The 25,314-nt window shown below is 46.7% G+C and overlaps 1 pseudogene; it reads left to right on the top strand.

Moving 5' to 3' along the window:
• Positions 1-2,936: 2,936 nt before the first annotated feature.
• LOC135460897 (zinc finger protein 239-like) overlaps positions 2,937-25,314 on the top strand; it is a 60,555-nt pseudogene continuing 38,177 nt past the window's right edge.

Genomic DNA, 25,314 nt, shown 5'->3' with positions numbered 1-25,314 from the left:
AGAATCCCTAAGTAGGACCCTGGAGAAGGGGGATCCCCAGCAGCCCTGAGATGGGGGACCACCAGAACAACAGAGGAATGAGACTTGAAAGAGGGAACTCCTGGACTTTTTTTGATTCACTCTTGATTTTTGGACATCGGGTGACTTCTGGAAATGGACGTGGGTAGGAGGAATCCCCAACCCAAGGCATTCACACCTTGTTTTTTCCCAAAAAGGGATTTTCCCCAAACCTTCCCACCATGACATCTCCTCTGTCCCGCTCTGGGTGAGCTCAATCCCAAACCTGACCCTGATCTTAGTCTCAATCTCACTCAACATTTAGACACACTCACAGTTTTTTATTTAATCTCATCCCAGTTTCAAACTTGTCTAGCCCCAGACCCAATCCCAACCCCAGCCCTAAAGCCAATCCCATGTCTAGCCTTAACCCCCATCCCAGCTCTAATCCAAATCTCAGCCCCAACTCCAAGCCCAACCCCAATTCCAGCCCCTTCCTAAATCCTCAGCCCCAAACCAAATCCCAGGTTCGGCCCTTCTGGGGGTTTGGGGGTGTCTCTGTCCCCCTGACCCCGATGATGTTTGGGTGGGGTCACAGCAGGGCTGAGAGGGACAGAGACCCCCCCGGCCTCCCCAGGTGTGAGAAGGTCGGAGAACCCCCCCAGCCCCGAGCACCCTCAGCGGTGAGAGGGACACAGAGCCTCTGGTCCCCAGCCCTGCACAGGCGTTGCCTGGGGTGAGAATTATGGAGACCCCCTGGGGAATGGCCTGGGATGAGAGGGATGAGGACAACCCCTGGGGAATGCCCTGGGGTGACAGGGACAGGGACAGCCCGTGGGGAATGGCCTGGGGTGAAAGGGAAAAGGACAACCCCCCAAACCCCTCCCAAGCATCCCCCAGGGTGAGAGGCACAGAGACCCCTTGAGCATCCCCTGGGCACTGGACAAAATAAACTTGGCAGAAATAAAACTTTATCCTACATAAAATAACTTGATGAATATTTGATTTCCCATAAGTCACATGTGATGAAAACACAAATTCCAAACATGAATAAACTGACAGTAGAAGCAATTCTGTTGCAATTCCAAGTTACATTGGTTCCTGCGTAGCTACTGCTCAGCTGCTGGCAGGTTCCAATAAAAGCAACGTGCAAATTTGGCACAATACAAATATTATTAAAAGGAAGGGGAAACTCAGTGTAGCTGTCAAAAAGCTGACAGGAATGACGAGAATAATGATTCTCACATTTGATAAAGCCCCCAAGCCTGTGAATTCTGGATTTATTTGGGAATTTAGCTACTTGAGCTGGACGTCTTGTGGGACTTTCAGCAGCCCCTTATGTTCTTCACCTTGAAGTGAATGAACCTTGTCAGTCTCACTGGTAACATTTTCTCCCATTCCTCCAATGATTTTAACAAACTTTTCAAGGAAGGACAAGAAAATATTTTCTTTTTCACCGGCCACTTAAAAAAGCCATTTTCCTCATCATTTCTCCCATAAGCTCCCCAGGAGGAAGGAGAGACTGTGTCCAAGTTTCCAAGAGTTCTTCCAGAAAGAACCACAATCTCCTGAGAGAAGGGAACCATGCTCTTGTCAAAGGCACTTGGAGTCAGACAACAGTGCCCTGAATTCACTGTGCCAAAATAATGTCACAGTCTGGTTACTCAAATTGTTATAGAGATTCCTCTGCCCAATTAAGGTGCTAATGAGGCCACATCCAAAGTGTACTTCATTGAACAGTAAATGTGAGGTAGAGAGAGAGATGGAAAGAAAGAGAAAAGGGGAGAGAGCAATGGAGTGACAGGGACAGAGACCTCCCCTGGGGCAGAGCAAGTGTGACATTGTCCCCTGTGTGTGGCCTTCCCAGGGTGGGGGTTTTACACCTGAGCCACTTTGGGTAAGGGAGGTGGTGTTCACCCCCTTAGCAGGGATTACCCCACTGTTTCAGGTTGCCATGCAAGATGTAACCAAATGCATGTTTTCAATCCCCATCTTCATCAACTGTTATAAACAGGTGGGGCAGGGTTCTTTATCTCTTCCATGACTCACCCCTGATAACGCCCTCCAGGGGAGATATCTTCTGTTAATGGGCCATTGAGTGTCACTGCAGGACTGATAAAATTCCATCATCCCATTGTGGGATGCTCCGCCCAGGGGGAGGATCCAAGCATTCCTACCTGGATATAAGCTGAGCCTTGCAACACCAGGAGCAGCTTGCCTACTGGATTGCCAGAGGACAAGAGCTCCATAACCACCACTGGACCTTCAGGGGAAGACCAGACCCTTCTACAGGATCACTGCTCTGACAGAATCACGTTCATCACTCCAACAGGACTGCAGCCACCATTTAAAGGGGACTGCAGCCACCACCCTGACCAACAGGGTGTCAGATTATATCCTGACTCTGTCAGTTTAAGGCAGTGTTTCTGTATCATTGCCTTGATCTTCACTTTCTTATTAAATTGTATTCTGACGTAGACTCTCCCCCAGGTTTGCCTTAAACCAGTACAAAAGACAATATGCACACCCTTTGTTTTCTTCCCAGAACAGGATTTCCCATTTCCAGATCTTGACTGGATGGAGGAGGAGGCTGTGAGGAAGAGGAAGAATCCCTGGGATACCCGGGCAGGTGAGGAGGAAGTCAGTGCCCCTTCCCCCTCTCTCCTGCTCCATCTCCCAGCCCAGCACAGCCCCCAGCTGCAGGACAACCCTGCTACCAACCCCATCGTGCTGGGGATGCACTGGGGGGATCTCCTTCCCCTTTTCAGTGGCACGGAGGCAAATCCCATCCTTTCCTTGTCATTCCTTCCCCAGGGAAGGAACTGAGGATGGAGACCAGGGAGGAAAAATCTGCATGGCAGAACCTTGTGAAAGAGGTCGTTTTGGGTGATTCTAGTGCACAGGAATCCAACAGTGAAGAAAAACCTCAGACATCCCACATGAGGAGGGGCTCCAAACCCATCCCAGGGTGCTCTGAAGAGGAAAGACCCTCCCTGAGCCAGGAAGGTGGACAGAGCTTCAGCCAGAGTTCCAAGCTGGTGGTCCATGAGCAACTTCATGATGGGGAGAAGCCCCACAAGGGCTTGGAGTGTGGGAAGAGCTTCAGGAGAGCAGCACCCTGATCAGCCACCAGATGATCCACACCGGGGAATGGCCTTACAAATGTGGGGAGTGTGAGAAGGGCTTCAGCCACAGATCCGCCCTCATCACCCACCAACGCATCCACACTGGGGAGAGGCCCTACCATTGCCCCACATGTGGGAAGAGGTTTCAGAGCAGCTCCAATCTCCGTCTGCATGAGCGGATTCACACAGAGGAGAGGCCCTTCCGCTGCCCTTACTGTGGGAAGGGCTTCAAGCCCAACTTCACCCTCATCACCCACCGGTGCATCCACACTGGGGAGAGGCCCTACGAGCTCTGCCTTGACCAGACACCAACAGTGCCACCAGTAAGGGAAGCCCTGCAAATGCCACAAACGCAGGAACAGCTTCATCCCAGCACCACTCCAGCTTCATCCCCCATTGGAGGGCCCACATTGGGAAGAGCCCTGGTCATCCGTATTCCCTGTGATCCATCTGGGAAGACACCTGTCCCTTTTCCTGCCCTTGCCAAAGACATGATGTGGGATGGAAGAACATGAGAGTCTGGCCATGGCCATGTCATTACATTTACTCCCACCTCAGGTCATTGACAGGGGCAGGAAAGGGACTCTCTCTCTCTCCCTCTGAGGAGAAGGGTGTCCTTTCCAGGCAGGGGAAATGCATGGCCAGGAAGAGCCTGTTGTTGATGTATTAGTTTTCCCTGTAAACAGTTTTTCTTATCCCTTCTGTTATCAATACTATTTCTGTTTCTGTTTGTTCCTTATCTCGTTGCTGTTCCAAATAAATTGTTCTTATCCCAGCCCGGGATCTTTGCCTTTTGTGCTTTCCATGATAGGCAGGAGGGCAGTGAGGGCAGCACGGTTTTAGCGGGAGCAGGAAATTGGGGAATACCATTCCTGAACCCTGGCCCGTGCAAACCGAGCATCCCAGCTGGTGCCAGCCCTGGTGGCCATGGCAACAGCCTTGGGAGCAGGTCCCTGGCTGGGGCTGTGGGAACCTCTTCCCTCTGGTGCCCAGGGACAGGAGTGGAGGGAACGGCTGCAGCTGAGTCGGGGCAGGCTCAGGTTGGATGTCAGGAAAAGGTTTTTGCCCAGAGGCTGCTGGGGCCCTGCCCAGGCTCCCCAGGGAAGGGTCCCAGCTCCAGGGCTCTCTGAGCTGCAGCAGCATTTGGACAGTGCTGCCAGGCCCAGGCTGGCATTGTTGGGTGTCCTGTGCAGGGCCAGCAGTTGGACTGGAGGATCCTGATGGGTCCCTCCCAGCTCAGCCAATTCTGTGGTTCTGGGATCCCATGAGCCTGGGGATGGGGCTGCAAATGGTTGCCATGGCAACGGGCTGTGGCTGCAGGCCTGGGCTGGTGTCCATGGCAACCACCCCTGGCATGGGGTCTCCATGGAGCTGCCAAGGGACTGAGCATAGCAACAGGGGGCTGGTGATGTTTGCCTGCTAAGGATCAGATTTGTCACAGGCCCTCAGAGGGGTTCCATGAGGACTTTCCAAGAGTCTCCAGGCTGTTCAAGAGCTGGAATGTCACAGGCACAGACAGGGGCTCCATGGAGACCTGCCAGGCATTTCTGGGGACTGTAAAGGGCCGTGTGGTCAGAGGCAGTCACAGCCATTCCATGGTGACATCCCAGGGGACCTTGGGCTGCAAAGGCACTGATCTGTCACAGACACTCATGGGGGCTCCACGGTGACATCCCAGGAGTCCCCAGGCTGCCAAAGAGCTGGGATGTCCCAGACACTCACAGGAGTTCATGTCATGGGCACAGTGAGACCTTCAGGCAAAATTTATTAGGGAAACTCCTGTTGGGTCACAACGTGCAGAAAGGATTCCCAATAGCCCCCATAGATGCCCAAACGTCACCATATAATCAGAGATGACACAGACTCAGATCAGAAGGCTAAGGGCTAAAAGCCACCTGTTTTTTCAATCCTCTTCTTTTATATCTTGGTTTGCTACAGGTGGACCTCACTGGTCCTTTAATCAACACATTTCACATGATGGGCCAATTAAGACAACACCCTTCAGTAAACAATTTTATGGAAAAAAGCCAACTTATTCCAAACATTGTCAGCCAAGTGTTTCCTCAAAAATCTACTCAGATAACACCATTATTGATGTTTGTTTTATGTTGGGCCTTTCTTGGGGGTCCCTGGATGGGGGAATCCCTCCTGTAGCAGTTCTATGCCACGTAAAAAAAGATGCACGGGACCTTTTCAGTCTTCAGCTTCTTGTTTATTGTTATCTTATCTAAAGTTTTACATTGCTGTCCACACCAGGCTCAGTACACTGGAAAAGCACTGCAAAATGGCCCCAAAACGTACAGTTTCAAGCTCTTTTAACATTGTCTCATTCAATAAACACTTAAAAGGTGCATTATTTCTACTTATCTACCAATAACTCATCCCTTGACTGTCCACATAACCTCTGCACTGTGCTTTCCTTGACCAATCACCCTGTGCTACCAACAGTGCAAAAAATAGAGCAGATGAAGAAGACAGGGACTACATCCCAATTCCTCCATCTTGCTTCCTATCTACACCATACTAATAACCCCAAAACCTAAATTTCTCACCCAAGGAACATAGTTTAGGACCTTCTATTACCTATTTCACACTTTGGTAAATTCTAATCTATCTCAAAGTCTTGGAAATCCTCTCCATGGATGAAACTGAAAGGCACTGTTTTTCTGGGGGTCAGGACCCCTCAGGGCAGACAGAGAAATATTCCCTGTGCCTTGGATTCCCACACATTTAACATAAAATCCTTTAACCCTTAATATGTGAAGTTGCCCAAAAATGTTCCAGGTAAGTAGGATTAGAAGGAGGAGAGAGAACAACAGAAAGACAGAAGATCCATAGAACAACTCGCACACAGGTATCAACTGCTGGGGTTCCAGCATCGCAAAGAGAGGAACCACAGGAGAAGGCAGGATCCAGACCCTCGTGCCCTGGCTTTTAACCTCCTGGACCTTCATGGGCCCGCCCCTGGGGTGGGACTGCCAGTTGCATGTCCAATCAGAGCCATGGTAGGGACCAGCGGCTGGAGTATGATTGATTGACAGCTCACCCAATCAGAACTATGTTAGCACTGCCTGTACTGTGTGATTGACAGCTCTGCCAGGCCAGTGTCGAAGGAAGGAGACCAGGACATCCATTGATCATCACAGGCCCCCTTTTATTGATCAGTACGGCGAGTTAAATACAGTTCATAATGAACTTCATGCATATTGCAAAAGTTGAGCTCAGGATTGGTTAGTTACATATCAGCAGTTACACCTACTTTTACATTCCTATGGTCCTACTTTTGATACTTTCTACATATTCTTAGGAGATATTCAGGACTAATCTCATTCCCTCTCCTCATGTTGCAGCAAGGCCACTGATTGCTAATTGCTGACATCTCCTTTCAGCTTGCTGACTGCTGATTTCTCAGCTTAACCAGCGGCAATATGTCAGCATGGCCTTTCTCAGCTAACCAACTATTAATAAATCCCTCCACATTTCCCCCGTTTTCTTCTTGTGCAAGGAAATTAGTTTGCCAAGTTTTTACTATTGTATGGCTGACCATGTTTTGAATACAATTAAAGATACAAGGCAAAATAAGCAAAAACAGTAAAATTACACCCAGCAGTCCTATAGCATAGATCACAAGGTTCCTCAGCCATGGCCCAAGTCCTAAGCTTTTAAGCCATTCGTCAATTCCTAAACCTTCTTCTTCCTTGAGATTGTGAAGTCCCTGTTGCAGTTCTTTTATCTTAGTGTGAATGGACACCGAATGATCAGACAGATTCATGCAACACATTCCTTCAAACTCTTCACATCCATGCCCTTGTGCTAAGAGCAAAAAATCTATGGCAGCTCTATTTTGCAAAACAGCATGGTTAACACTCTGCACATCTGCAGTTAGCATGTCTAGAATTTGTGATGTCTTGTTCAGCTCATCCTTTGCCCAGCACCCTAATTGCTTTGCTAAATTCATAGCCTTATTGGCAGATCCTCCTGGCAAGATAGTTGAAACAACCACTTGTTTGAATGTACCCCAAAACTGTGGATCTCCTATCCAGCTGCAGTCTAAGTCATGTATGCCACGTCTCTTTCTGTTTGAATTTTGACTCAGCTGCATTAGCAAGGACACATTAGGATGAAACAATGACAATTTTCCCAAATAACAGGGTCCATCCTGTGGTCTAGCTGGTATACCATTCCACGCCCTATCTCCGCAAATTAAAAATATTCCTGTGGGTAATTTCATTGGTGCCGTGATTTTTGTGCTGTTACATTTACTGTAATGCTGCAGAGAGATTCCACTCACATTCAGGAATGAATCTAGGGTGGTCCATGTTTCTTTCGGTCGGTTTGAAAATTCGAAGCTAAACCATCCACCAGCTGTAGTGTTAGACAAACTGGCGTTTGTACTGCCAAAAAGATCCAATTCCTCAGGAGGAGAATGTAAAGAGGTGTTGAGTGATTGGATCAGTAAACATTGACGATAGCCATCACTCTGACCTGCAGTATATCCTTGTTGCCCTGGCAATTTGATGTTTGACATGCTAGGCATACATAAGGTCTGATTTTTTATCAAACTGCAAAATTCTCCAGGAGACCACACTGGAAGTCCCACCAGGCATGTTCGAAATGGGTTAGTGACTCCTCCAAGACTACGACAAAGCGATGATTGGTTAATTTGGTTAGCAAGCGTCACCCATAAATTTTCTCTTGGCTGACTAAAATGTGTTATTTCTACTGCTTCACTTACTACAGCATTGAGCAATATAATAAGAACAAACCTCATTTTTTCTTCTGCTTGCTTTGTTTTTCCTTTCTTCGCTGCCTTTTCCCTGGTTTGCTAGATTGTCTATTGTAAGGTTGAATCAATTTTTGAATACACTGATCTAATTCTAAATCAGCATCTTTGATTACAGGTATAGCATGAGATAAGTTTGAAGGCAAATCAGCTTTACAGCGAGCTGCTATGATGCGTGAGGATTTAGTAATTTCAAATATTTTAAGTGTTTCCTGCAACTTCCACCTAAGATATGCTATAATTGCTTGTCCAGCACTCTCAAAAAGCTGTAATCCTGTCCGTCCTGGCAGGCCAGTACTTTGTTCAAGAGCTCTAACCCAGATAAAATTTCGAATCCACTTTCCAAAACAAGGTAAATACCATAAATATCCTATTGACTTTTGTGAATACCAATAAACCTGATTACAATTCTCACAATGCAAAGCTACCCATGCATAGCACTTATCATTATCCCTTCTGCAAACATAACAAGGAAGTGAATGTAAGTAGGGACCAGTATAAAAGTCTGTCTCTTCAATCCAATGCAACCAATTCAATGGTGGTGATTGCAAAGCCTCTTTAGCTTTTTTACTATATGAGGCTAATAGCTCAAGGTCTTTCTTTAACACAAGACGTATTTTATTTTGCAATCGTAGTTCTTGTTCATTATCTTCCTCAACAACTATATCCTCCCGAGGGTCCCACAACTCTAAAAGTGTCCTAATCATAGAAAATTAATTAGCAATCACCAATAACCTTATTTAGACGAGGTCGTTCCCTTTTTTGCCTTCCTTTTCTTATCTGTCTTCAATCTTGCTGCTCCTATTGTTGCTGGTCCTGCCACTTGCAAACTCAATTTCTGCAATTCTTCAAAGCAGTAGTCTAGTGCCCTTTCAGGATTTCCCTTGAAGGGCCCTACAACTGAGCGCTATGTTAAAGGTACTACTTTCCTACACCTTACAGAGACTATGAGTGATTTACTTTGAACCTTAATTCTATTCACGACACATTGTACTTCCCATCGATAATAAGCAAGAATTTTTTGTTCAGGAGACTCATAAAGGCTTAGAGCTATATACGCATTTTGCCCTGTTTGTCTCCTTAATTCATCTTGCCAACTTTTACCCCACCGGTGCTCGTGTTCACATGTGTGACACCACAAATCCCACAATAATGATTGTTCTAACCAAAAAGTTCTATCACAACCCCCACAAAGTAGGGCTATCCAGGCAGCACAATGTGGATCGTGACCATATAGGCAATGTTCCTTTGCTGGATTTATTAAACGAAAAGTTGATAATGAGTCAATAAAACCAATCAGCTCCTGGGTTGTCCGACAGTAGTGTGTCAGTGCTCTGTCCACCGCTTTCGAGTATCCCTTCAGCTGTAGCAGTAGCGGTTGTAGGACCAGAAGCAGTTTCTTCCCCAGTCGCTCCCTGTCCTCCTCCGTGAGGTGGTCCACCAAAGGCTGCATCAAAAGCAGGTTTAGTCCATTTAGCAGGCACCCACAGAGGCCCTGTAGGTGAGGGAACACAAAGATACCCTCAACCCCAATATAATACTTTTGCAGGTTTTTCCCATAATCCTGTACTGGGGTTCTTATACTTAACCCAGACCTCTGTTTCCTTAGTATTTTCCTGACCTGACCTTGGATGATGTTTAATTGCAGGAGGGGTATCATCTTCCCCAAAAATACATAAATGATTAATTACATACAACACCTTAGCCAAACATGCTTGTGGATCTCTCAAATCTTGATGTTTTTCAATATATTGCTTAAGGGTACCGTTTGCTCTTTCCATTATTGCCTGTCCAGTAGGGGAGTGTGGAATACCTGTCACATGCTTAACCGACCACTGATTCAAAAATTTTTGAACCCTAGCACTCACATAAGCTGGAGCATTATCCGTTTTGATACTTTTTGGAACTCCCATGACAGCGAAGCAACTTAACAGGTGTCTAATAACATGTATAGCTTTCTCTCCTGCTTGAGCCGTAGCCCATATATAATGACTATACGTGTCTATAGTGACGTGCACACACTTGATTTTACCAAATCTGGCAATATGTGTAACATCCATTTGCCATTTCTCATTTATTTCTAAACCCCGAGGATTAACTCCAATGCCTAAACCTATTCCACCATTATGATAATTACATGTTGGACATGCTCTAACAATAGCTTTAGCTTCTGACAAACTCAATTCAAATTGCTTTGCTAATCCTTTTGCATTTTGATGATATCTACTATGTGCTTCTCTGGCCAATGTATGCTTATCAATAGGACAAGAGTTATCAATGGGTAGGGTAACCAATTTATCTGCACGTTCATTTCCTTCTCCTAAACCTTCAGACCATTTATGGCTCCTGATATGAATCACAGAATACGCTGCATTTCTCTCCCGTAGAGCTTTCCTTAATTGTACCAACAACTCATACAATCGTTTATTATTCACTTCCTTAATTGCTGCTTCCTCTATTTGTTTGACTACTCCTGCAACATACATAGAGTGTGTAACCACATTTAAAGGTTCCTGTAAGTTGGATACTGCCCATACTACTGCCAACAATTCCAAAGTTTGTAAACTATCCGCAGGGTCTGCTGTGATGATTTGATGTTTCCATTGTCCTTTTTCTTGCCAAGTGACAGCAGCACGCCTTGATTTCTTTCCTGCATCTGTGAAGGCTGTAATAGCTCCTTCTATAGGGCGTTCTTCTCTCAAGGGTTGAGTAATCCAGTTCCATTCTGTCATCCATTGCAAAACTCTAGGCACTAATTTGCTGGTATCTACTTTAGCAAACGATGTCAATAATGCTTCCTGTAAATCCTTTGAATTATTCGGGTACCAGTCCAAGGTTTCTTTTTCCATAGGCAGTCTAATGGTAGCAGGTTCTCTACCATCCACTTCAAGAATTCTGAGATGCCCCTTTTTGATTAATGCAGCCAATTGTTTAATTTTTGAACATATTGTTTTCTTATACTGTAATGGTGGAGACAACCATTCCAACACCCGTATCTCCCCTGTTTTCTTTTGTTGTTGAGAGAGAGCACCAAGCAGGAATCAGCAGGTGGCAAGGGCTATTCCAGATAGTAAGGTCAATAGGGTGGTCGAGTTGTCGACGAGACACATACCCCTGTTGTACATAGTTACTAATTTGCTGCAAGGCAAGACGATGCTCCTTTGTCAGGCATACAGGAGTAGTAGGGTCAACACCCTTTAACAAAGGCTGTAGGGCTTCTAACAAATGATTTGGTATTCCCACAATGTGTTTTAGCCACTGTAAGTCCCCCAGCAACTTCTGTGCATCATGCAGAGTCTTAATGTCCAATTGTAATTCCAATTTTTGAGGTATCACTATTTGATCCATCAAAGTCCATCCCAAATATTTCCAGGGCTTTGTAGTTTGAATTTTCTTTGAAGCAATAACAAGTGAATATGCAGCAAGAGTATTTCTAATAATGTCAATCTGCAAAGAGGAAAATGGTTGTTGCTGTGCAAACAAAATATCGTCCATATAATGATATATTATAGTTGCTGGCCATGTGCGACGTAGTGGCTGTAATGCTGCATCATTTTATCTGGTTCTCCATGATTTATTGCTGGTAAAGTAAAAGCAAATCTCTTCGGCCAGTGGTGAAGAAACAATCCTTTAAGTCAATAATTAAGAGTGGCCAGTGTTCTGGAACCATAGCTGGATTTGGAAGACCAGGCTGTAAGGCCCCCATAGGTTCCATTTGGTCATTTACAGCCCACAAATCATGTATTAAACGATATTTCCCTGATTTCTTTTTGATCACAAAAATAGGTGTATTCCAAGGGCTCGTGGAAAGTCATAAATGTCCCTTTGAATATTGTTCCTCCACTAATTCATGAGCATGCATAAGGCTTTCCCCTTTTAGAGGCCATTGCTTAACCATCACCGGTGTATCTGTTTTCCAGGTGAGTGCAATGGGGAAAGTCCAAGCAATGGCAATTACCCCAAAGGGTGCTGATTAGTTAACACCACTCCCAATTGTGTTAAAATGTCCCTTCCAATTAAACAGGAGACTGTAGGAGGCAGTTGCACAATTGAAAACACAGCAGATATTTGTTGATCCTCAATGCACACAGATAAAGAAGGTGACCTGCTTGCCAATGTAAATCCTCCTACTCCTGTGAGCATATTTGCTGATGGGAATAGAGGCCAATGTTGTGGCCATGCTTCTGGAGAAATAATGCTGGTATCTGCTCCTGTATCCAATAATCCATAAAGGGTTATGCTTTGATGCCCATAAGTAATTTTAACTTTTTGCTTTGGTCTATTTTGTAAATCCACAGTTAAAAGTGTAACACCAGTAGAGCCAAAACCTTTTTCATCCCGTGCTTGTCCAGTAAATGGTTGTATTCCCATTGTCATTTGTGATAGTGGTACCAATTGTGCAATACGTTGTCCTTTTGTTATTTTAATTGGAGGATAAAGGGTGTAAGCCATGATTTGTATTTCCCCTGTAAAGTCTGCATCAATAACTCCAGGCAAAACAAATAATCCCAACATAGTTGTAGAAGAGGGTCCTAATAATAATGCTCCACATGTTTGTCCATTTAATATAAGAGGACCCTTTACTCCAGTTGGTATTTTCTCAGGCCGATTCGTCATTAGTGTGACATCTACTGCTGTTGATAAGTCCAAACCAAGGCTCCCAGTTGTTGCGGGTTGCAGACAGGAGGTGGCAGCAATGTTGCGGCAGCTGGTGTCTCCGATGTCACGGCGGCAACTTGTGTCTGGGCGCGGCCCCCGTGAAGCGCGCTCTGCTGATGGTTTCCCGACCGGCGCCTACAAGCCGTGGTGTTGTGGGAGCTGGATCGGCAGTGTTGACACCAAATGCCAGTCGCTCGGCAAGCTCGGCGTGTGTGTCCCTCATTGCCGCACCGGTAACACTTGATAAATGGCTTTGAACCTCCTTGCGTGAATGCCAGTGAGCCACTTCGGAGAGGAGCAAGAGCAGCTAACACCTGATTCTGAGTAGACTCTGCCTGCTTTTGTAACCCCAATCCTAATTCCTTTAGAGCTTCTGGTATGAATGCCTGCGAAGCTGTTGGCATTAACGCCATTCGCTCTAATGCTTCCTAAATGGTCCAATTTGCTCCTAAAGTAGCTAACACTCTTTGGGTTGCTGGATTACTATTATGCAAAGCACTCACTTTTTACTCCAAACTAACTAACCGTGGAACGTAGCTGGGTTAACAACTTCTAATCTAAGCGAGAATATGCTGCTATATTATGCGTAAGGTTCCCCTGTGCATCATACTGTGGTGCATATGTAACCGGGCATGCAAGGCTAGAAGCTATTTTCACTGCCTCGCCATCCCCCATTTGCATTACTTCTTTTGCTACAGCAGCCCAAGTTTCCCTCCTTTGATTAGCCATTTCCCCCCATAGATCACGGTGTGCCCCTGGGATGGGAGCTGGCTCTTTGGGGGTGCTATGCTGCCGGCATTTCGGTGCAGACACCGAGTTTTCGCACGGGGAAGGCGGTGAAGCAGAGGCTGGCTCGCGCGGGGGAAGCGACCCCCCCGCCGGAGCTGACAGTGAAACCGGAGCTGGCTCGAGCGGAGCCGGCTCGCACGGGGAAAGCGGCCCCCCCGCTGGAGCTGTAACCGGAGCCGGCCTGCTCGGGGGTAGCGGTGGAGGCAAAGCTGGCGGCGGAGGCGAAGCTGGCTTGCTCCCACCCCCACCATCCGACCCGCCTGAAGCCGGCGGCGGAGGCAAAGCTGGTTTGCTCTTACCTCCCCCATCCGACTCGCCTTCCCCCTCTGACAAGGGGGGTGCAGACGGTTCCACTATGTCTATAGGCAAATCCTCCACACCACTATGCTGGGGACTCTTAGGCATAAGTATCTTAGTTACAGAAGGTGCTAAGGGATCATCCTCACGACCATATCCTATATTCCTCTTATGAGCTTCTGTCGCTCTTTCTGCTGCCTTTCTCTCAGAGACCTGCTGAAGCAACGCATTATACACCACCCGCCATAACTTCCCGAATTTTTTCGCTGACTTATCACCGTCTAATACTGTATCCAACACTACTTCCCCAAACTTTCTCCACTCTGATAGCTCATGAACTGTTTGCAGGTTACTAAATATACCTATAGAATGGCCATAAGCTAATAACCCCGGTAATTCCTTTTTTAAATCTATCTCTTTTACTCCTCGCCTTTCTAAATATGAGGAGAAGAGATCGTATGCCGCTTGCCTATCCATACCTATTAATCAGCGCGCGCTGTTGCAGCTCTCCAGGCTCCGGCGGCACGTAGATGGCTTGAGTCACCGTTGTGATCCTCAAGGGTGCTTTTATAATCCGGCACCGTCCCGGCTGCAGGGACCCTCACCCAACTTCCTCGACCGTGACATCCGTGGCAAGTTCCTTTTTTCTTTTAATCCGAGAACAGGGCCAATCCCATTTTATAAAAAAAAGTACATTTCTGTGGATTTTTTAATCATTTTCTTCTTTTCTTCTAGCCTTCTTGGCAGGGTTTTAAATTCCAGAAGAAAATCTCTCCTCTCACAGTTGTAAATCCAAACTTGTCTGCTGTAGCAGGAGCTGTGTTAAAACATTTCACATCAGGGACCTCGAGAGTTCAGTCACATGGAAGCAGTGAAAAGGTTTTGCATCCCAGAGCAAAAAGGAAGAGCCCCATACTTGGGTCACAGAAAGGCACTGAGTCAGGCAGTTCCTGAGTTCACAGAGCAGCTGGGAGGAGAAAGTGGAAACTCCTCTTGAAGACCTGCCTCTTCAACACTCCTTTTTTCAGGCATATTTCCCCAGTACAGCATTCTCAGAGCTGACATAAATCTGTGTGGCAAAGGAATTTAGAGCAGCCCTTGCCTATGTAGTTAATTGCTGTGGCCATCTTGCCCCATGCAAAACAACACGTGGAACAAGGCATCATTGACAGCTGGGTTTATACCTGTTTGTTCTAAAGAAATGAACTTGGTGAATCACAAGTTCCCCTTTTAACATAGAAGACAAAGAAGAAAAGTGGAAAATAGGCAGCTAATGCCTCTAATGTAGAGCCTTGCAGGTGGCTGCTCTGCAGAAGCTCTGATGGGTCAGTGTCCCTTCATGCCAACAGCAAAGCTGTTCATTTGGGAAGTCAGACGGGGCCCAAGCAAACTCCAAACCCCCTTTGCCTCTGAACTGCAGTAGAGCTGTAGCCCAGGACTTGCTCTTCACACAAGCAGCACAGAGCCAAGGGCTCCTGGCACTGTTGGGAAATGCTGATCCCATTCCAGCCTGTTGGGGATGGTGCACAAGGACTGCACCTGCACAGCCTCTGGTGGGTGTCAGCTGCAGTGTTCCACAGACAAGAGCAGCTGTCAAGGCACTCAGCGCTCTCCTGTGCAGGAGAGACAGAGACGAAGCTGAGGAGAGTCCCTGCCAGGGCTCAGCCTTACCCAAATGAGCAATGGATTCTTCCAGTGCTTTCACAGCTGCCCCACGAACCCTGGGATCCTTTGAGTTCAGGTTCTTTGTTATTCCTTCCATCAAACCAAAGATCACTGGGTTCAAGGCATCTTTCAGGGCTCCTGTGATTTCAGCCAGCACGTCCAGTGCCCTCTGCTTCACTTTCTTGTGGCTGTCAGATATTCTCAGGATAAAATAATCAAAAATCTGTGAAGAGAACAAGCAACGTGAAAGCTGGATTCAAATGTCCTTGTTTGAAGAGTGGCTGTAGCAGTCAGCAATGTCAAAGATGAAAGTGATCCTTTCTGTCAGGTCAGCACTCGCTTTCACAATTTCACTGTTTTCCTGTGGGCCACTCACTGGAATGGTGGCACAACCTCATGCTGGTTGAAAGATTTTCTTCTGTTTTTAAGAGGTTTGGCTGGGGACAGAATAGTTCCTATGGTATTTCTCTCCATCTATAAATCATTAAATCAATTCCATTTATTAATGCTAAAGAGTACCTTTGCTTTGAATGGAAGCAGATGTTTACAATGCCGTTTTCTATACAGTTGCCTCAAGTACTGAGGCAAGTTATGATTTTGCCAAAACTATGGCTGGAGGAGATCTAAGTTTTCTTTTGTTTGTCTCAGAGCCTGTGTCTGGAGAAGTGCAGGGCTCTGATCAACTCTTCCAGGGTCCAGACCATTTCTCTAAGTAACAGGTGGACTTCTATAATGTTATGTGCTGTACAGCTGTCATTAGAGCAGGTTCAGTCCCTTGACAGCCACATTATCAGGCACCTTTCCCTGGAAAAAGCAGCTACTGGGAGGAGAAGGCAGAGATGAGTCCTTAGCTGTTTTCCTCCTTTTCCAAAGAGAAAAACAGACCCCCAAGAAGGGTGGGCACTGTCTTTACCAAGAGGAAAAGGAACAAGGATGGAAATGAGTAGCCAGAGCTGTGCCTGTGTAAGACAAGATGGAGTATATAGAAGTGTTCTTAAAAAAAAGCAACTGGGTGTAAACCAACCCAGCCTGATACTTCTCTTCCCCATACAAATCCATTTTTGGTCTAGAGAACAATTGCCATGCTTTCAGGGGCTGGATTCCCTTCACTTCACCCAACTGGGAGTAGGAGAGAGCAGCAATTACACCATCAGAAAATTCTGCCATCATCTGATGAACAGCAGCAATAGGCACCTGCCAGACAAATACAGCTGGACTGAAACAACTTGTCCTGAAGCCTGGACCTGAATTACATTTGTCTGGGTAACAGGGACCAGAGTGTCCCAAAAAGCCAGGACAGAGTGCCAAGACACACTGAATTAACTTTGCTGCTACAGGATTAGGAAAGGAGCTAAAGGAAAGGAGCAGTGAAGATACCCTGCATACTTGGGCCATGTTAGTGGAGATGAGCTGGGGGCTGTTTTTGCACAGGTCTAGGAGGAGTTCCACTCCTTCCATCCTTGTCTGAAACCCCTTGGCTTCCAGGAGATGGTAAAGGTTCTGGAGCAGCTCCGTTTCTTCCACAGCTGGAGGTGACGTGACCTGGGCTTGTGCACGGGGTAGGAGGTGTCCATCAGAGGGAGATTTCACCCTGGAAAATAAAACCAAATGAGGACCTGGTGGTGATAATTATCGTAGCATGGCATCCCAGTCAAGGAAATAATTAGCATTGACTCCGTGATTCCAGAAGGCTGATCAATCACTTTATTATGCTATGCTATGCTATGCTGAAACTCATTGCCCTTAGAGACAGTCTGATAGAGACAGACTAGATTGGTCAATTGAATCCAAAACACCATCAACAGTGGCCAATTAAGAAATTACCCTTTGGTAAACAAATCTCCATATCACATTCCACATGTTCACAACAACAGGTGCAGCAAGTGAAGATAAGAATTGTTTCTCATTCTTTTCTCTGATTTTCTAACATCCTTCCCCAGGACAATGCCTGGCAAAGTTGTGCCTGCTGCTGTCTATGGAGAGAGCTGCAGCCACAGACAATACCTTCAGTAAATTGTGAGCAAAACATCTTGAGCACCTTTCCTAATTATGTGATTTCAAGCTGGAAAGTCATGAGGGTCTCTGAAGAACAACGTGGACCTCATGATAATCGTTATGGCAGACAATCTGCAAGTGATATTCTCCCCAGTGCTCACTCAGGAAAACCAAGGATGAGATGCATCTGATCTATCTTCAGATGGCTGCCAGGGCACACAGGTCACATTGCTTTGTGGAGAAAGAGAGACACTACTGCCAAGTTTAAATGCCTCCTCATAAGGGACGTGTGTGTCTTAGAATAAGGAAACTCATCACTCTGGAGAAGTGTCTCTACAACCAGGCATGACAATCTGGAAAAGTAGCTCAGATGCATCTGAACAGATAAACAGGGCCATATTTGAAGGATTCAGAAAATCAGTAACAGAGATAAAAACAAAATCCAGACATCCCAGAACTACGCTCACATTTCATTTGCTTCCCTAGAGACCAGATGCACAGCTTCACAACCCCACTGGGAACAATTCTCCTGGATCAACCTGTCTCTTCCATGAGCACAGGAAGATGCCAGCTGTGCTACTGAGGCATGTGGTCACTTTCCTGCCACTGCTGAGCAGGACACAGCTAAATAAATCCCCTCTGCTATCAGAGGAGAACAGGTACAAGCAGCTCTGCAACTGCCATGAAGAGACAGCAAGGAGCAAATTCCTGTCTTAAATGCTGATTGCAGCACAGGGGGACATAAACCAAACATGCTGTCCATCAAGCAAATTACATGAAGGACAGGAATATCAAGACAAAAAGTCCACATTCAGACACCTGTTGACTGAAGTTGTTCAGGAATTGCCTTGCCTTACTACTCAAACTTGGTACTGTTTGAGGGTAAGAAAACCATGATTCAGCCAGGCCAAACCACATGGATGAGAACTGCATCTTTGTGGAATGGCATCTTGCTTCCAGACTGAGATTTCTCATCAAAACACCCATCTGAAAATGACTCCACTCAGATGAAAGAAAAGCCCTGTTTGAATTTACTTGTCCCAAGTCAGGCAGCAGAAACTTGGCCCTCTCCCAGCCTCCACAGCCCTGCCCTTGCCACTGCACTGGATCGTCTGAGCTGCAGCCAATGGGTGTCTGTCTGTCTCTCCATTTTTGTGGAAACCCCTCCAGAGAAGTTGTGTTCAGCACAATGCAGAAGTAAACATTTTTTATCCTAGAGCATTTGTAGGGAAAGGAAACAATCTGTGGCATTGGTCATCTCTGCCAGAAAGTTTTTCCTGAGGAAGAGGCATGTAAAGCTTGTCATGTGCTTTGTCACATCTAAGAAAAGTGCTCAGTACCGTTTGCTAGCAGACAATGTGGCCTGGGGCTCCTTTGAGCCATCGTTCCTCTCCTTCACCAGCTCCTTGACAGATGGGCCTTCAGCCTTCTGGTTTTCCATCCCCTATAACGACATAGAGAAACCCCATCAATCTTTAGAATATAAAACAGGAAATTCCCTGTTGAAAACACAAGTTAGAACCAGGATCACTGCTACCAAGGCTTAGGGAAACATTTCCTAACTTACAGATGGAAACAGACCAGAGATTCAGTAATGCCAACTCATTGTTTTCAATAGCCCAAGGCAGGTTATGGGTGCTACCAGACTGAGCAGCAGTCTAAAATCCCAAATTCCTTAGTCTTGAGCATAAATGGGAATAATGCAAACTGGCAGGCAACGAGTGTTCGTGAAGGAAGCAGCAGAACAAACTGGACTCTTTGGGGGTTGGCCCATTGTGTTGGAAGTTGATTTGGTTCAACACTCACTCTCCCTGTGCCTGCACAAAGGCAGGCTCCCTTCTGTAATGTCGATAACAAAATATAAAATCCTCCCCGAAACAAACAAAGGATTTTCCACTCAATGCTGCTGAATTCACCGAGCTTCTTCCAGCTCCACAGGGCTGGACAGCAGGGCAGTATTCCCAAAAGACAGACAGTCACTGTAGTAACTAGGATTGACTTGGATATCTTTTGTAAATTTGGGAATTTTCTTGGCACTACTACTTCCAGTGTCCTTTGCAAAGACTCTGTTATCTTCAGAAGCACAATTCTCACTTAATTGCTTTACTGGGGGCAGAGTAGGGAGAGCTGGTGGGGGCTTATGCTTAAATATAAACCCATTTTCTCCTCTTTCCCTTTCCTCTTTGTGACCGGTATTGAAAATATTCAAAACCCCACTTTTCCCTAATAATATCAGTTCCTTTGTGGTCTGCTGATGAACAGGCTGAGGATTAACAGCTCATTCCCAGGAGCAAAATGATTCAGCAGAAGAGGAATGAGCTAAAGACAGATTGGGTATCTTTGATTTCATATTAGCAGAGGCAATACTTGCACAAAGGAGACATTTCTCCTGCCAAGCACTTACTTTCTTCTTAATTCTTGTCAGAATATCTTCCAGGTCACGGGTGGAAAGAGATTGCTCCAAAAGCATTTTAAATTGTTGATGATTGAGCAACATCTTCACCATCTCCTGTCCATATGACCTAAAGAAGGCAGGAAGGCAGGAAGGAAGGGAAAGAAAAGTGAACAAACCCAGGAAGAGTGTTAACAGAAGAGGCTGATACCTTAAACTCATCAGGGGCAATCCCTGCATGAGAAGGCATTGCCTCCTCAGCAAAGAGATAGATTTACCTCACTGGACACTGCACAGTGCTGTCAGCTGAACACAAGGGGCAAGAGGAGAATGTGGGGCAACAGAGAAATACCATTTCACTCTGAAACTGGGGGTGTGCTTCTGTGACATCAAAGGATCCCAGGGAACAAGCAAAAGACATCTGCTTTGTTGTCAGAGCCTATTACATGTCTTGCTACCATTGCACAGTAATTTGCCTTTCTTTAACTGGCAGGGAAGCCAGGACAAAACACCTCATGCATCCTATTGTTTATTCTATACTATGTGTATGCCAGGGGACAGCTAGTTGCTCTGGTGTTCTTGGCAGCTATTAATGGGAATTTCATCACCAAAGGAAGGGATTTTGGGTTTGGGTTGATTTTGCCACTAGGAAACCACAGGTTTTCTTCAAGAAGAAATGTGGAGCTCACTGAGCCACAGATAACAGCATTCTAGAAATCTGCAGAACATGTTTAGAAAGACTGAATATTTTGGCTAAAGACCCCTGAAATATTTCTAGGAAAGTCTGAAGTTAATGAGAAATGGATGTTTGGGATCCTTCAGTGATGAACATTAGCCAACACTTTGGCTTTTTCTTGTGCACCTAAGGCCAAACAAACTGTTGGGCTGTCTGATCTAAGCTCTTTTGATCTCAGTAAAGAATCCTCCAAGCCACAGGAAAAGGTGGCAATGTTCCTTTTTGCTGGCCAACCTCAGGTTTCCCAGTACAGCCATTTGCCCAGGCAGCCCAGAGCAGTGGTCACAGTGCCAAGGCTGACAGAGCTCAAGAAGAGTTTGGACAATGCTCTCAAGCACATGGAGTGACTCTTGGGGTCACTGCACATGGCCAGGAGATGGACTCGATGACCCTGATGGGTCCCTTCCAACTCAGCATATTCCATGATTCTATGACCCTTATTCACACCGTGAGGTAACTTCATATTCCCTTTAGTTTCCACTCTTGTGTGGTTTCACCTTTATAGCCAGACACAAAACGGTTTTCCTGTTTTGGGAGGTGAAATGAAGATCATTACCTTGTGTCCTTGTGGCAGTCCTGAGCAAGCTTCCCTGCCACGTGTGGCAGCCTCTCAGCCCTGGGGGTGCCTGCGAGCTGGGTGACTCCAATTCTCTCCATCAGGGACAGGAGCAGTTGGGCCGCACACTCGCGCACCGGGGCGGGGCGGCTGCTGGGGAGGAGAGAGCAAACCCTGGGCACAGGGACAAGGAGCAGCAGCAGCGCCGGCCTTGGCCAGAGCTGCTCCCTGCCCTTGCTGGGGGAAGGAGCCTGGGCTCTCCCTGCACCTTCAGACACCTGCACAAGGTTCTGGCCTCAGCTAAACACAAAGGTACCATTGCACACAAGGCCTGCCTGCACGGAACAGGGAGAATTCAGTCTCCCTGCACTGTCTGCTACTCAGTTTCTTTCACAGTATTTACTCTGAGAAAGATTAAAGAAATAGATGACGTATGAATAATTTAGAAATTAAGGACAATTGATGCTGACCCATCAGAGGACACTCACTACACAGAGCTGCAGCACGATTGAGGCTCTTTCCACCCATTTATCCCCAAATCTGCAGAACTTTGGAAAACAACAAATGCAGGGAAAACACGTTGTAGGCTGTGAAGTTGCAGAATATCCAGCAATGCAGCCTGTTTCTTCTGTGGGGCATGGCAATGGATGCATCTGAATGTTTTACGCTATTCCAAAGCTGAGGAAAGGATGGCAGGCAGTTTAGCCAGGCTGCCCTGATCTAGAGAGTGTCTCTTGGGAACTATCAGGCCCAGCACCAACATTTAAGGCAGCATTTGCTTCAACTGTCCCATGGCAGTCAGCCTGTGGAGGTGCCTGTAAAGTGATCCATCATCTAAAGGCTAACATGAAACATCAGTTTGAATAGAAAGTAGAGCTCTAAGGCCAGGACAGTCATACAAGGCTCCTTTGGCAGGAGCTGCACCTGCTGTGCAGGCTGTGCCACACCCAGCTGATTGTCCCCCATGTGCCCCATGCCCCAGCAAGGACCCTCCTCATTTCTCAAGTTAATGGCATCATGAGGAGACATGGTTTTCCCAGGGCCTCTGTGGTTAGAGCTGTGAAATACCAAACACTGCTCACAGCTGCAATTGCAATTGTCCCTCTTCCCACAAAAGCACAAGGCTCTATCCTTGGCCTTTGCAGGCACTTTCCCTTCCCCACCAGTCACCACATCTAGGAAAATCTGACAGACTGGGAGAACTCCAGGAAGCAGCAGGAAGCTGAGTCAGAGGAGCTTTAGTTTGGATATCAGGAAAAAGGGTTTTTCACCCAGAGGGTGGTTGGGCACTGGAACAGGCTCCCCAGGGCAGTGGTCACAGCACCAAGCCTGACAGGGTTGAAGGAGCATTTGGAGAAAATCTCAGGCACTTGGTGTGACCCTTGGGCTGTTATGGGCAAGGCCAGGAGCTGGACTCGATGGTCCTGATGGGCCCATCCAACTCCCCATATTCTACACTTCTGTGATTCTGAGAACTAATAGGCTGCAGGAGGGCAGAAATAGGTGACAAGAGGAAAGAAGTGAGGTTGGTTGGAGAATCAAGTCACTGAGACCACAGAAGATGCAGGATATAGGACCCTTCCCTCCCACCATTCCCATTCTCTGTCTCACCCCTTCTCCCTCCCACACACACAAAGATGAAGAATATCACTAAAAGAGGAAGAACCTACTTGACTCCCATGTCCATGAGAGCAGTCATTGCTCGTGCAGGAGTCACATTCTCCACCATGATCCCCAGGCTCTGACTGGCTGCTTTCTGAACAAATTCTGGGGAGCTGGACACCATCTGGAGAAGGACCCGAGCAACCTCATCCACCTCAGAGTCCATGTCCTTCTTCAAGGTCACAGAGAGCTCTCCCAGAGTGACAGTGGCAGAGTAGGACACCTGGGAATGGAGGTTGGTCACCTGGGGAAGCCATGAGGGGAAACATAAGAATCACCTTGAAAAGAAAACCAGTTGCCTTCAACAGAAGTCCCAGAAAATGACAACTCATCCCACTGTGTCCAGGGGAACATACAAGTACAAAAAGAGCAGGAGAGCACAAGCACAGAAAGGCACTTACTCTGGCACCAATTTCTGGCCTCAGACCTGCTCACTGCAGGCCTAAAATAAAAATTTCATTAAGTGTTCTACTTAACCCTTCTAAAATGTCCACAGCTTTGATTTTAGGCCCTTTTACTAAAAAATTAAATCAAGGGCTACTTTCAAATCATAAAGGCAGAAGTCATAAAGATAAAAGAGTCAGGTGCTCCTGTTCAAAAAAGCAACACCAGCAGCTGAAGCATTCAGCCAGGAAACAGAAAACACAGGCCCAGGTCTACAGAATAATTTAGACATTTTAAATTATCACTTGGTCAAGTCTGGGAACTGGCAAAAAATAACAATTAGTTGTCTCTAGTTTGCATGCATTTTGCTACATTCAGTTAATAAAGGCCACACATCAAGAGGGCAGCTGACAGAACTATCCCTCTTCAGTAATTACAGCTGCAATTCTCTCCTACTAGATCTAAGACAGCTTGAATGACATAATAATACTCATGATCTAAACAAAATGAGGCAGTACCTCTGAGCACACATGACCAGGAGATGAATAATTTGCACATTAACTACATTCTAAGAGACTCGGTATGAAATATTAGTGAGTTGACATTTACTTGCAAGGAAACCAATGATTCATACCTCGCTGGTAATACAGCAAGACAACTCCTCAACACACAAAGTCTCTAGCAACGAGCAGGAACTCTGATAATATGGGGACCCATGCCAGTGAGGTGTTGGGATGGTGGAATGTGAGTACCCCTTCTCCTTCAGCTCCCTGGAAGGCAGAAGATTGATTTTTCTCTCCACCAAGGCAGCACCCTCTGAAATGACCAGCTGAACAATGGGAGGTGCTTTTCAAGGAGTGCTTAATGAAATCCTGGAACGTGTTGCCCCAGGATGATGTGGCTGTCAAAAGCACACACAAAACCGAGAGGCAAAGAGAGGGGCTTCAGAGTGGCCATTTGAGAAGACAGCCTTTCTGAAACCTCTGGCACATGAGGCCCCTCTGTCACTGCTTCCTAGAAGCTGTGAGACCGGGCCATGCTGCTGTTTGTTGTCACCTCCCTGTACCTGTCCCTGAGACACAGTGCCACCAGGCTGTTATTAGGGCATTTTCCTTCTTTGCCAGCCCCAGCAGGCATTCAGCAGGGAGAGTCTGCACTGCCTCTCTGGAGCTGAGTTTCCACTCTATGATCTCGGCCTCTCTGTCACCCCCTCCACTCCCCCTCACACATTCCCAAAAAGCAGCAGGATGTCTGCTGGGACCACCTCAGCCTGCAGGAAGGCCAAGTGGGTCCTGGCCTCTCCTGACCCACAGCACAGCTTTCTTTCATCCCAGCATGGAAATATAAAAACTGTATTATCACATCACACAGAGGGCCAGGAGCTTTTTATTTTGGCTGCAAGTGTCCACAGGGCATTGGGGAAGAGGAGAAAAAGAGTGTTTTGCAGCAAGCAACCCGGCTACTCAGGCAGGATGGTAGGAAAAGTGTCTGGAAGCTGCTTTTTAGGACTTTGGTTGTTCTGCTGAAGCTTCTGACAGAGCTGATGGGCAGATTCCAGAGCTGTGGAGAGTTCCTGGGAAATTTGTCCTTGGTATATGTCTACGAATGCTCTCCCAGACATGAACTGCCATCTGTGTTCTGTCCATATGTTACTGCCTTGACTTTTGAGTGTCTGAGGTGCCTCTTGAGGCTGCTATGGACCTCCTTCACCAAGGAATGGATTGTGATAAAATATCCCTTTCTGCTTCTATTTGGGCACTGACAGAGCCTGGACCACTCTGGCTGGAGCTTGGGCTTTAGCCAAGCAAGATTGCAAATGAGAGCAGCTCATGGTCCTCAGCTCTTCCCTGCTGCTGGGACAGACAGACATGGCCATGGGGACAGAATGGAGCTGCCCTATCTGCCAGGGCACTAAGAAGGATGTGAATTTTTCTCTGCCCTGTCACCACCAGTTCTGCCTGGGCTGCATCCTGCAGTGGGCAAAGAGAAATCCAGCGTGCCCACTCTGCAGAAGAATGATAGAAGCTGTCAGGTTTTCTGAGTAGGATGAACAGGACTACATACAATTTGCCATCAGCTCCCCCAAACAATTGCTAGAGTCCAGCAGGGAGAGAGCCTGGCCACCTTGCTGAAAGCAGCCCCCAGACCCTGTGATGGCTGCTCCATCTTCCCCACAGGGAACACTGTCCCCAGCTGAGCAGGGGGCTGCAGGACCAGAGCCTGTGCATGGCCTCCTGCCCAAGGTGTGGGCCGAATTTTTCAAATAACAATGTC

This window comes from Zonotrichia leucophrys, unplaced genomic scaffold (genome assembly GCF_028769735.1).
Source record: "Zonotrichia leucophrys gambelii isolate GWCS_2022_RI unplaced genomic scaffold, RI_Zleu_2.0 Scaffold_121_137240, whole genome shotgun sequence".
NCBI lineage: Eukaryota > Metazoa > Chordata > Aves > Passeriformes > Passerellidae > Zonotrichia > Zonotrichia leucophrys.
The sequence above is the reverse complement of the archived record's forward strand: the minus strand, read 5'-3'. Positions and strand labels throughout refer to the sequence as shown.